The sequence below is a fragment of the Protopterus annectens genome, chromosome 2.part1, assembly GCF_019279795.1.
Source record: "Protopterus annectens isolate FY-2018-M chromosome 2.part1, PAN1.0, whole genome shotgun sequence".
Classification (NCBI taxonomy): Eukaryota; Metazoa; Chordata; order Ceratodontiformes; family Protopteridae; genus Protopterus; species Protopterus annectens.
This window is the reverse complement of record NC_056729.1, coordinates 1,425,601,743-1,425,615,632: the sequence shown is the minus strand read 5'-3', so window position 1 is coordinate 1,425,615,632 and position 13,890 is coordinate 1,425,601,743. Positions and strand designations below refer to the sequence as shown.

Below are 13,890 nucleotides of genomic sequence, written 5' to 3'. Positions count from 1 at the left end.
AGTTAAGACCACTGCTAAGGGAGAATCTCTCTTTCCCCTGAGGTAAATTTCCTCTGTAGTTGAATATTAAGTACTGAATGGAGGGGGTCCTGCCCACTGCACAGAGGGTAGGGAGCATTTTTCAATGAAAATCATATTTTCTTTCACAATTCATGTGTCATTTTGAACAATTAGTTTAATTATAAATAGCTTTCCAACTGTTGTTTTGTGAGAAAATGTCCCGCACCCCCACATTAAACAACATGGTATGAATGACTTCAGCAGGTTATAGAGATTAAAACAGGAAACTTTAAAGTCAGGTAAAGTTATAAAAAGAATAGTCTTGATTAAATGCAACATCAGTTTATACTCACACTGTCCTTCTGTGTCAGACTAACCAGTTCCTTCCTAATATATGCTCTTGTGTAGTTGGATATATGCTGTGAATGAGAGGGCTGACAAGTCCACACCCTCTGAATAAGTGATAAAGAGAACTTATGTACTCACCATAACATTCCATCTGAGTTGTTCTTTATTTGTCTTCAACCTGTGGGTTCCCGGATCCGACACGGATCCGACTCGGCCATATATCCAGCATCTGATCCGAGCTCAAAGCTCCTCCCCTACCCATAATGACCCTGTCTCCTTCCTTCCTTCAGATCGAGTTTGCCGCCCAACTAGCATCCACACCAGACCCAACACCTTGTCACATACTAAATGTCTGTATAAGCAAAAAGGGAAAGAGTAAGAGGTATGCAGGAGGTGACCACATCCTCTACTTGTCAGACCACCATACAGCCTGTGCAAGGCAGGGGTTAGGGGGGATAGCTGAAGACAAATGAAGAACAACTCAGATGGAATGTTATGGTGAGTACATAACTTCTTTATCTGAAGTTCTTGTCTTCATTTGATCTTCAACCTGTGGGTCAGAGTCCCCAGCTACTAAACACCTGGGAGGCCCTCATGGAAGGATACTGAGGAGCATAGCGGAGTCAAAGGATGCCCTATTCCTGGACATGATGTCCAACTTATAATGCGAAATGAAGGTACGAGATGAAGTCCAAGTTATCGGAGAGCAGATATCATCTAACGAAACTCTAGACCAAAAGGCCGCTGAAATAGCCATAGATCTGGTGGAATGTGCCTCCGCATGACTGACAGGGATAAACCCCTAGCAGAATATGCCAGAATACTCCACTGGGAAATCCAGCGGGCAATGGTGACCTTAGATATTGGTTTCCTTAAAAAGGGTTTAGAGTAGGAAATGAACAGCTGGTCAGACTTGCAAAAGGATTTAGCCCTGTGCAGATAAAAATGTAACTGTCTGTGCACATCCAACAAGTGAAATTTATATTCTCCCTTGTTTTGAAAATTTGAAAAAAAAAAAGACCGAAAGATTAATCACCGGATTAATATTGGACTCCAAAGCTACCTTAGGAAGGAAAGATGAATTAGTATGTAAGGCACACTATCCTTATAAAAAATCATATAAGGGGGCTTGACCAACAAAGCTTGAAGCTCCAAAACCCTCCTGGCAGAAGTAATAGCAACCAAGAAGGCTGTTCTCCAGGACAGAAATTGCAGATCCACAGAGGCTGCAGGCTCAAAAGAGGACGAAACTAGAGCTTGCAGAACTAATGTAAGATCCCACGGAGGCACTGGGTCCTTCACCAAGGGTGGAAGAAAAAAAGTGCCTTTTAGAAAGGCTTTGCAAAGCTTAGAGAATGCTAAGGAAGCCATATTATCTCCTATATGAAAATTAGAAATTGCTGCAAGTTGGACCTTGACCATAGAAGAACTGGCATCCTGCTGAAAGATCCCTGCCAACTAGAAGCACCGCCCTCATCTCCAAGACACTGATATGCAATCTGCTCTCATAGAGGGACCACATGCCTTGGACAGTCCTTTCTGAGCAGTGCCCCCCCAGCAGGGTGGCGTCCATGGTCACCTTGGCATAGGGGGAAGGTGGAAAAGAAGAGTGACCCCAAACAAGATCCGGAGAATTAATCCACCGCAGAAGACAGTCTCTGCACACCCGAGATACTCGAACAGGATGAGACAAAGGGAGATCTAACATGGACCACGGGGGTCCACTGAAGAACCCGCATGTGAAAACATGCCATGGGCAAGAGTTTGATCATGGCTGCCATGGACCCCAGTGCTCTTAATACCATTTCCGCTGTCGGTGACTGAGCTTGAAGAATGCAAAAGATGTGTAGCTCCAAAGATTGAATCCTCTCCAAGGTAAGAAAGACAATGGTTTAAATCGTGTCCACTCGAGCTCCAGTGAAATCTAACACTTGAATCAAGGCCAGTGATGACTTGTTCAGATTGATGGTAATGCCCACCTGTTGGGCAAAGAGAAGAAAAAAATCCCTCGCTTGACTGAGCTGATGCCTGGAAGGGGCAGTGAGGATCCAATCATCTAGGTAGGGGAAGATCTGTATGCCCTGTAGTCTCAGGTGAGCCGCTACCACTGGCATCACTTTGGTGAAAACCCTGGAGGCTGTGGTGAGACCAAAGTGGAGCGCTCTGAACTGATAATAATTGGATCCCAGCCAGAAGAGGCGGAACCTCCGAGAGTGCCTGTCCATTTTGATATGATAGTGCACATCCTGAAGTTCGATCGAGCACATCCAATTGTTGTCCTGCAGGAAGGGCAGGATAGATAGAAGGGTGACTATCCGGAATTTGGTCTTGGCCACTGACAGGTTCAAGGTGAGAGAGACTCAGAATGGGTCTTAAGTCCTCCATCTTCTTTGGCAACAAAAAGAACCTGGAATAAATGCTTAACCCGGACTGGTCTGGGGGACAGGTTGGATGACTCACTTTTCTAGTAGCTTTGCAATTTGCAGTGCTGCATCCTCCCTTTCTGCAAGTGGAACGTCCGGGAGGAGTCTGGATGGAGGAGATGATGTGAGAAAGGGGATTGAATAGCCTCTGGATATAATTTGCAACAACCAACGATACTCCATGATGGACTCCCACTCTATTAGGTGTAGCGATAGGCGACCCCCGACTGCCTCCAGAGACGAGCAGCCAGGCAACCCCTTCAGGGTTGCTGTGCAGGTCTCTCCGAGAAAGGCTCTCTAGACCCTTGATTTCTTGGACCCCCTCTGCCTCTAGGGCGGCGTCTATCAAATCCCCCTCTGCCCCTGGAGGAAGGTGAGTTCTGAGTGTTCTAGGAATAGCTTTCAGATTTTCGGAACCACATCTTCTTGGCCCCTCAGTGATTCCTCGATAAGGTTCGTTGAGGGGCCGAAAAGTGGATCCTGATGGCAGTCACAGTCTTCCCGTCCTTCTCACTTTGAACTAAGGTGTTATGTAGCAACTTCCCAAAAAGGGAGGAACCGTCATACGGGACATTCATAAAAGACACCTTAAAGGGTTCCGAAAAAGCACAGAGCTAGAGCCAGGCATGGCGACTGATGGCAACACCTGTACCAGCAATTCTAGCGGCGCCCTCAGATGCACGGGAGAGGAGAGGCATAGAGGTGTTTGCAATAGATGTCAGGGTGGTCATCTGGGATAAGAACACTTTTTTGTCTGCTGACATGGACCCAGGGGTAGACTCAGTGACCTCCTTGACCAGGTCTCACTGCAGCCTAATCACATGTGCCATAGAATTCGGCGCACGCACAGAAAAGGTCGCTGAAGTGTACACCAGCTTCCCAAAATGGTCCATCATCCTGGACTCTCGGTCAGGAGGGTGGACAGTGGAGCACTCCTGGGTGAGCTCCTTCTTAGTGGCGGCTGCCACCACCATGGCATCAACCGCGGATCCTTTACTTCAATGGGTCCTGTCCAAAGGGGGGCTCAAAACCTTGTCCGGGCATTTGGGAATGAGCTCCACCGTGTCGAGTTCCTTCCATGCCTGAGATGTAATAAGATCCACCAAAGGATTCGTGGGAGGGGGCACCCAGGAAGTAGAAGGTCCTGCGCCAAATGCCTCCAGGACCACCGATTCATCCAGGTTAGGTTTTTGGGCACACCCCCACCCCCACACTGATGTAGGATTTCCATGATGTCTCCAAAGGAGACATCCTTGGGGTGTGATCAGGAGGAACCACTCCCTTCCTCCAAATTGGTGTCTTCCATGAGGGACTCCAGTGGGTAGTCCAAGTGCCTCCTTTTACACATACTCTTGCGAGGAACCTCCTCAGTGAAGGTCTCTGGGGAGGACATGCCAATGTGTCGCTGCTCCCAAGAGGGAGCGCCCTGGGGCAAAGAGGCAGCAGGCTGTCCCCGAGATGGTAGAATGGCCGGATCCATGCTAGAAACAGAGGGAGCTAGGATGGACTCTGAAAACGAGATCGTCAAAGTCTTGATGGGATCGAGAGGACCCTCTCCACCACATCGAAAGCCAAAGGGGAACGGACCTCCTGGGAAGGAACAATGGTCGGAGCCGTAACCATCTGACCCAATAAGGGAGCTGGAGCCGAACCTCCAGGCACCAAGATACCAAGGGGAAGGCTCTGCTTTGAAAGGCTCAGAGCTGAGGCCACCCCCTTGGATCCGGCACCAAAGCTATGCATCCGAGAGATGGACTGATCTAATCTAGTCAGATCCGACCTGCTCAGGGCCATGGCCGGCAGCGAGGTACAAGTTACCATCACAGCCAACCCCTGAACGTTGAGTGTCCTCAGATCCAAGGGCTCCAAAACAGGAGATCAGACCAGAGAAGGACTCATAGGGATGACCGCGGATTGCATGCCCATCACTCTGGAGAGAGAGGGGGCAGGCAGGACTCCCAACTGTATCTGAGTGTGGATAAACTTCCACATCATCTTATCTCCACTTTGGAAAGGATGCGGCTGGAAAGGGAAGACGACTCCACCGACACCGGCCTACAGTGGTGGTGACGAGAAGCCTGCGCCAGCGACAGGGTCCGAAGCTCCTCCGAGGGGAACGGAGCCGGGGAGACTCCATCCTCAGGGCCGACTTAATTAAACACTAAAGATGTCCCCCAGCTTTTTTCTAAATCCAGTTCCTACTAAGACAATAGCCAAACTCCTCAAAAAACTTAAACCAACCACACTAGTAACTTACACTCTCCCAGCAGACTTCCTTCAATTAACTGCAGAGGCTATAGCCTACCCCATATCTAGTCTCATAAATAGATCTATAACAGAATGTAAAGTTCTTGACACATGGAAAATATCACACATTATCCCACTGCACAAAGGACGTAACTCTCGAACTCACAAACTACCACCCAATCGCAATTTTATCTCCATTATCTAAAATATTGGAGAGAGTAGTTCATTCTCAACTAATGCAGTACCTCCTAAACAACAATTATCTAAATCTCAGCATGGTTTTAGACCTTCCCACAGCACCACTACAGCATTACTCTCATTTACCAACATAGTTAATCACCACATGAATAGGGGATTATTCGTATCCTCTATATTCTTAGATCTATCTAAAGCCTTTGATATGGTTAACCACCATATACTCCTCAAAACTCTAAATACCCTTAACATGAGCTCCTCCACTATATCATGGTTCAACTGCTACTTAGGCCATCAGCAAGCAGTCCTTTGGCAAGACCAATTGCCCCCCCCCCCCCCATTACCAGTAACCATAGGAGTCCCTTAGGGTTCCATCCTCGGTCCTTTGCTGTTCTCCCTAATTACAAACCAAATAGTTTCATCCTCTCCCTCTGCCTCAATAGTGCAATACGCAGATGACATCACTATTATATGTGCCACCCCCACTCTAAATGAACTACAAACCCTCACACAAAATAATTTTACTTTAGCCGAAGTTTGATTCTCTAACATTAAACTTATTCTTAACCCAAAAAAAGCCAAACTAATGCTCTTTAGCCCTGGTAGATCTCCTCCCCCAAATTTTTTTTGGCAACTGTCATTTGGAATAAATTACAAATCTTCAAAGTTTGGCAAGTTCATTTTTTTCATCTCTCTACGCTACCTGCACTCTTGTTTTTGTATTACTGGTTACTGGGAGTGCTTCCGACAACTTGGTTTATTCTTAACCCAAAAAAAGCCAAACTAATGCTCTTTAGCCCTGGTAGATCTCCTCCCCCAAATAATGAGTTTACCATTCAATCCACTGATAATACTCATATCACCCCAACAACACACACAAAACTGCTAGGTGTTGAAACAGACAATAATCTAAAATTTGACATACACATAGAACAAGCAATCAAGAAAGTAAATAAAAAGCTTGGACTCCTTTATAGCAACAAACACTTCATCACTCATCATACCAAAGCCACTTTCGCAAGAAATCACCTCTTATCCATCCTCCTTTATGCCTCCCCTATCATGACTAATCTCCACCGCACATAACGAAACAAAATGGAAGCTTGTTACAAGAAGATAGCCACGTTTGCAACTGACGCCTCCTATAGATCCCACCACTGTCTATCCCTCAAGCAACTTAACTGGCTGGAGTTGCCTCACCTACTCCTACTCAATCAACTCACAATAGCACACAAACTCTAATACCTTCCTGACAAAACCCCAGCTCTTCTGCAGCTAATTCAGCTCTACATCCCCACTAGAACCTTAAGATCTACTAACCAAAACCTCTTAAAAGTCATCAAACACAAAAATGATACTGGGAAATATCTCTTTGCATGCCCTATTGCCAGAACCTGGAATTCACTCCCAAGTCAAATTACATCCACCACCTCTACTACCCATTTTAAAAAACTCATGAAAATCCACTTTGGAAACAGCTGGCTTTGTTCATGCTACACCCCCTGGCTAATCCACCCCACTGCACTGTTACAAGGACTCCATCAGGGATCATGCTGTTTCCTCTGATATACTTGTTAATCCACTGATATGTTCTGCCATATACTGTATAGAATAAACAGCACTCCAAAAAAAAAAAAACCCTGATCATTATGTATCTGTTTATTTTTTAAACATTATCATGTATATTGTACTGTAGACACTAGAACTTGTTAAAAATGTACTCAAGTATTTCCTCATGTGTGCGCATATGTATTCTATTATATTTCTTATTGTTCACTTACATTTCTTGTTTACTTATACACAATTTCACGTGGAGCTTTTCTCCCCGGGCCTCCACTGAAAATAGACCTGTATCCAGTTGAACTTTCCCATTTAACAAATGTAAAATAAAATAAAATAAAAATAAAATAAAGAACTATGCTGTTCTGCATGATCAGTACTGCAAGTTTTCTTCCACTTAAATTTACATGTAAACACTCCCCAAAATGTATTTGTTACCATGTAAAGTAAGCAGAAATATCTGTATTATCTATACTTGGCTGTCACTTCTCACTTCAGTATTATTCTTGTTGAACAAGATGGTAGTTAGCAGCTGCCTACCTAGCTGTCTATTTCACTTGCCTAGCTTTAACTACCTGTATCTATGGAACTATTTATATTTTATTGACATTTTTATGATTTAGACTAGGTGGATTTTAACTAGATAAGCCACAATTTGTACCATATGTCTAGCTGATTTGTATCATCTTCTATTATTTTGGCTTCTACATTGTCTGCAGTCCAACTTTTTCATCTGATGACTACAAAATAATGGGATATAAGCAAATTAACTTATAGTATACAGTCTTGTTGATCTGCTATGTCAATGGCTATTATTTCCAAACCAAAGGGTAAAAAGATCACAGAGAGAAACTATTCAGTAAACAATGCACGGAAGACTCAGATAAGCTAGTCGTCAATGTGTAACACCTTAAACCTCCTGTAGTGGAGGCCCATAGGATAAATGTAAATGACCTCTTAGTGACATACCAGTGTTTCTGCTGCATGATTTCTGAATGCCCATGACTTTTTACTTTTTATGTCTTTATGGATACATTCAGGCCAATAAAGCCAATCTCACTAGGTGTACACATGCATATTTTGACTTTTTTTTGTGTTTGCTTGTTTGACCTATTCAGTACAGCATAAATAAATTATCTGGCTTTACTTTAGAAACCCAGAGCTTAAAATGAAAGCCTGATGTCCATTCACTTCAGTGTGCCTACAATATAAACCAAACAGCATCCAAACCAAAGGGTAAAGAGGTCACACAAACCATTCAGTAAAAGTGCACTGAGTTTTCACTGTGAAATACCTTAAACCACCAGTAGTGGAAGTCCATGGGATATATGGAAGTAAGCCCTGGCTGTTATATCCATTTTGGCATGGTTGCTATTACTGCAATGAAAAACTAAGCTGATAAGAATCTGGATTTTAGAAACAGCTACTCCTGCTGTCTGAAAAACTTGCTTTAAGCTTTTTATGACTTTCTTTGCCTTTGTATAGCCTTTCTTGTCATAAATACTCTATTTCTGCTGTTGTGATTTTTGAAGAAATAGGTAGGTACTAGGCTATTGGCACAAGGGCCTAAGTAAGTCTAGATAACAAGGTTCCCTGACTTACGCCACCCACAAAAGTTATTTTCCTGTCCCCCTGTCGAGAAGAGCCACAGAAGTGATCCCCGAGGTATATTTCCTATTTCCCATCCACTCATCAAGATTTTTCTTGAAGATTGCTAATGAGGAACTTTGTTTGACGTAGATGGGCAGCTTGTTCCAGAGTATGGGAAGTCTCTGGGACAGGAATCTATCCCTCCAGCATGTCCTGTTTATTGTGGTGACAAGATTTAGGTCCCTTGAGGATGTAGCTCGGAGGGATTGGGATTTCTTTAGGTGTAGCATGCCCAACGGCTCTGGGTTTGACATAGCTTTATATGTTAGGCAGAGATCACCTCAAAGTAGGCGATATGCTACGGAGTAAAGCTGGAGTTTTTTGAGACGGTCAGTGTAGGGCATCTGTTTGAGGCCAGTAATCCTCTTTGTGAGGTACTTCTGTGGCCTTTCCGGCTGCTGCAGATGTCTTGTGAGGTACATTCCAAAAATGTGTTGTAGTCTATAATGGGTCTAATGAGTGTCGAGTAGAGAGGGACAATGACCTCTTTTTTCCTGAATGAGAACCCTTTTGTGATGAGGTATGCCACGTAGAAGGATTTCCTGACTACTGTGACGATGTGATTATCAAACGAGAGACTACTGTCCACCTGGGTCCCAAAGTCTCTTATCACACATTTGGTGTTAAGTAGACTGCCGCCTATGTGGTAGTTCATGGGTACAGAGTGTTTACCAAAGGGGATGACAGTGCACTTTTTGGCATTGAGCTTGAGGTCATGGCTCTGACACCAGTCATCTGTCTCAGCGAGGCCCTTCTGTAGGATGTCCACATCATTTGGGGACTCGACTATGGTTCCTAGTTTGTAGTCATCTGCGAACTTCGTTAGCCAAAGGCCTTCTGTGTTAGCCTGTACTTCAGAGAAGTAGATACCAAACAGGAGAGATCCCAGGACTGAACCCAATGGTACTCCACTTGTCACTGGTCTAAAGTTAGATTTGGAGTCTGCAACTTTTACAGTGTGGGTTCTGTCAGTTAGCCAGTTGGCAACCCATCTTGTGATGTAGGGATTTATACCTAGTTTAGTGAGTTTAGCTATAATTCCAGAATGGGGGATAGTGTTGAAAGCCTTGGAGAGGTCAAGATAGGCTGTGTGAACCACCTTACCATCTATACTGTGCGACTTTACAATCAGTGTCCATAGAGCTGCTGTTCATAATATTTTTCTGATTGTCATACAATTTCCTCTGTTTTACACTTGATTTACGTACTTTCTTTTAAATATTAACTTGTATGATTGTGCCATCAAGTTTGCCTTGTATGTTTTATTCTACATTCTGACACTTCAGATGTTCCTTAACAGACAGAAATGTATTAGTTAGTTGAAATTTAATTTTTAATTTAAACTAGTCAGTATAGATTTTCAGATGCACAAGGTTTTATTTCATGTTACTTATATGTTACTTATACTAACATTTAATACAGAAGATTAAGGCTGTGCGCAGTTATAAAGCTATTTTGTTTTTGTAGTGCAGGGTACAGGGTTTAATTTCTTCCCACTCCATTTGCCTGCTAAGTGATTCTATGCAAGTCACTTAATCAGACAATGCTACTAGGTCACTCCTGAGAATGGACACTTGTGCCCAGTAGGCTTACCAATTTAGCAAATGAATACATAAGCTTATTTAATTTAGATATCATGTATACCTCTATTGGTTATTCTGTTATTGTTATTACTGCTTAATTTATTTTGTAAGATATTATTTGCTTATCTTTTTAATTAATTTATTGCTGACTTTGTTACTGCATGCATCCTCAATTCAATATGCAATAGAATACAATAAAGCCCCTTTAGCCATATGTATAAAACATTTCTGTCTATAATAATCTATTGCCTTTTTAAATTATGGCAAATTATCTCTTGCAGTAGCCAAGTTCCAACTTCTTACTTTCCCTTTCATGTAACCAGTTAACAGTTCTGTTATTTTCTTAAAAATTCATAACAGCCTTACACGTCCACCACAATCTCTTTTTTGATTGGGGGGATATTTCCATAAGTAGGGTCCAACCCAGCACTCTCATACTAGGTGACATCAACTACCCCTCCATCAACTGGGAAAACTACTCATGCACCAGTACACTGGCCCAATGCTTCCTGGAATTCATCATTTCCAATGCCCTGGACCAGCTCATTCTTACCCCCACTAAAGGAAGCAACATCCTTGACCTGGTTATTACTAACATGGGCAACCACTGCTCTACACCAATAGTCAATTTCTCCCTGGTTAGATCCGACCACAAACTAATCAACATGGAAATCCACATCTCACCCACACCCCCTGCAAAGCTAACCACCATGAATAACTTCTCCAAAAGTGACTTTGGGCTCCTAAAAACAGAGGTGGGTAATTTAATGGCACCCATGTCAATGGAAAATAGATACATGACTGCCGAATCATACACAGATGAACTGTACGAACATGTACATAAATGCATGGAACTAGCCATACCCAACAGAACCAAGACGCTCTCCTCCAAAAAACAGAAGCCAATCTGGTAGTCCCCTACCATTAATAAACTCTACAACAGAAGGAAGAAACTGTTGCAGAAAAAGGTGAAGTCCCAAGACTGGAAAAACTCCCTTATTACCCTCAACAAAAAGTTGAGATCCCTCATCAAAACCTCTAAAGCCAGCTATGAAGACAGAATTTTGGCAGACACTAAAAACAAACACAAAGCCTTCTATAGTTATATCAAGAATCGCCAAGGCAATACCCAGGTTTGCTCTGAGTTACTGCACAATGGTACGTCTTATACTGAGCCAACAGATAATGTCAACATACTGGTTGACAGATTCAGTGCCAACTGTACCCCCCCCCCCCAAGTAACCAGTCAGAATACTGGAGGAATGCTACAGGTTAAAGCTGCATTGTCCAAGGCCAAGAATACACCTTCCATGGGACCCGACAATATCCCTGGATGTGTTCTACATGAACTACAAAGTGAATTGGCACCACATCTGTGTGCCCAGTTCAATCACAGCCTCACCTCAAGCTTTGTCCCTACCAAATGGTGCAATGGTACACTCACCCCTCTGCATAAATGGGGAGAGAGTACAGACCCTAGGAATTATCACCCCATCAGCCTGACGAGTCTGATATGTAAGGCTATGGAGCGTATCATCATGGATCTAATTAACAAGGATATAGGGGAATCTCCAAATTCTAGATCCCAAGCAATTTGGTTTTGTGAAATGTAGATCATGCCTGCTCAACATGGGTGACTTCTTTGAGTCAGTCACCAGAGCTGTAGATGAGGGCAAGGCAGTACATACAGCCTACCTTGGTCTGGTCAAGGCCTCTGATACTATTCCCCACTCAGGAATTCTTGATAAACTCACCAAACTAAGCATCAACCCCTACATTACTAGGTGGGTTGCAAATTGTCTCACAGATAGAACCCATAGTGTAAAAGTAGCAGACTCCAAGTCAGATTGCCAACAGGCACGAGTGGAGTCCCACAGGGATTGGTCCTGGGTCCTCTCCTGTTCGGCATCTACTTCTCAGAAGACCAGGCCAACACGGAGGGAATCTGGCTGACCAAGTTCACAGACGACTGCAAGCTGGGAGCCATTATTAACTCCCAAAATGATGTAGACATCCTACAGAAAGGCCTCAATGAGACCAATAACTGGTGTCGAAACCACGGCCTTAAGCATAATGCCAAAAAATGCGTCGTCATCCACTTTGGGAAAAACTCAGTTCCCACTAATTACCACATGATGGGAGCCCACTGAACACTGAAGGCATTATAAGAGATTTAGGGACACTGGTTGACAGCAACCTCTCCTTCAACCACCACATTGCAACTGTGGTCAGAAAGTCCTTCTATGTGGCACATCTCATTACCAAGGGTTTTGCATCCAGGAAGAAGGTCATCATCTCTCTACTCTTAACTCATTAGGCCAATCGTTGAGTATAATGCCCCATTTGGCATGTACCTCACTAGATATGTGCAACACCTGGAAAGGCCACAAAAGTACCTCACAAAGAGGATCCTAGGCCTTAAACACATGTCCTCCATAGACATACTCAAAAAACTCCAGCTATTCTCTGTCTCACATCGTCTACTAAGAGGCGATCTCTGCTTGACTTACAAAGCCATGTCTGACCCAGCTCTGTTAGAAATGCTGCATCTAAATAAATCCCAATCCCCCACACCACACACTTCAGAGACCTCAACCTCATTACCACAATCAACAGAATATGCTGGAGGGACAGGCTCATAACCCAGAGACTGCCCATGCTGTGGAACAGACTACCCATATATGTCAAACAGAGCATCTCAATGGCCCTCTTCAAGTGAAATCTTGATGAGTGGATGGAAAATAGAAAGTTCACCCCAGGGATCACTCCAGTGGTCCTACTTGATAGAGGCACTGGAAACCAATGTTGGGTGGCATGATGCCAGGGCATTTCTATGGGCTAGGCTTTTAAAGGCTCCAGGGCAATTAGCCTAGTATACACCTATGAAGTATGTATAGTGTGCTGCCTTGAAAACTAGTATCAAGTCTCCCCAAAGATACCTGGATTTTATTGAAAAACCATAGCTTGACCAGTCTTTCATCTTAAGTTAGATTTTCCATTCCACGTGTTATTGTCAATCTTTTTCTCTCAACTTTTCAGTTTTAGTTTATGAAATTTGGTATGAGGAAACCATATACTATTCCCATATCCTAATTTATGTTTTAATAAGCTAACATAAATAGCTTCTGCTATCTGTATATTATATGATTTAATGAATGTATTTATACAATCTATACTTTTATTGCACTGCTTCACATAATTTGACTCATTTCCACACCATGCACAGATTCATTATAAAATGTAGGATCATGCCTTTTCTATCCAATCTGAAATTGGCGAAGATGCATTCCCTTACTGCTAGCATTGCCATTTCCTGGTGTGAGCTTCTTGTCTTGGCTGAGCCAAAAAACGCTTGCACCAACTGACACTAGCCGATTCAGAAGGTATAGATAGAGACAGAGAATAACTCATCAATTTGGAGATATTTGACAAGTTTAGAGTGGAAAGGGAATTTGTAAAGTTCTTAGTGAGCATGTATGGCATCCACAGAGGTACTGGGGGGATACATGTCCTTCCTATCCCTGTGGATGCTAAGGCATGCATAGCACTCACTATACTTGCCATAGGAACCTTCCAGAGGCAGACTTTGGACATGTTGGGTATTTTACAGGCTTCTGCCTTGAAGATACATCAGCAGTTCCTGGATGTATACTTGCAAAGGGAGAAGCAGTACATCTATTTCCTGGTGTCAACTCAGAGCCAAGCCTGGACTATGAGTGCTGTTTATGGGGTGACACACTTCCCTGAGGTGCTCAGTGTGATAGACTGCACCCAAGTTGTGGGCCCTATCTGCTCCAAGAGGGAATGGTAGCTCAGTAGAAAGGGTTACCATTCAATCAACTGTCAGGTGGTGTGTTCAGGGTGCATCACAAATGTTTCTGCCC

The 13,890-nt window shown here is 43.5% G+C and overlaps 1 protein-coding gene across 1 annotated transcript in view; it reads right to left on the bottom strand.

Moving 5' to 3' along the window:
* Window positions 1-13,890, bottom strand: part of LOC122794473 (DNA polymerase nu-like) — a 1,294,839-nt gene that overhangs the window by 402,241 nt on the left and 878,708 nt on the right. The gene's annotated exons all lie outside the window — the stretch shown is intronic.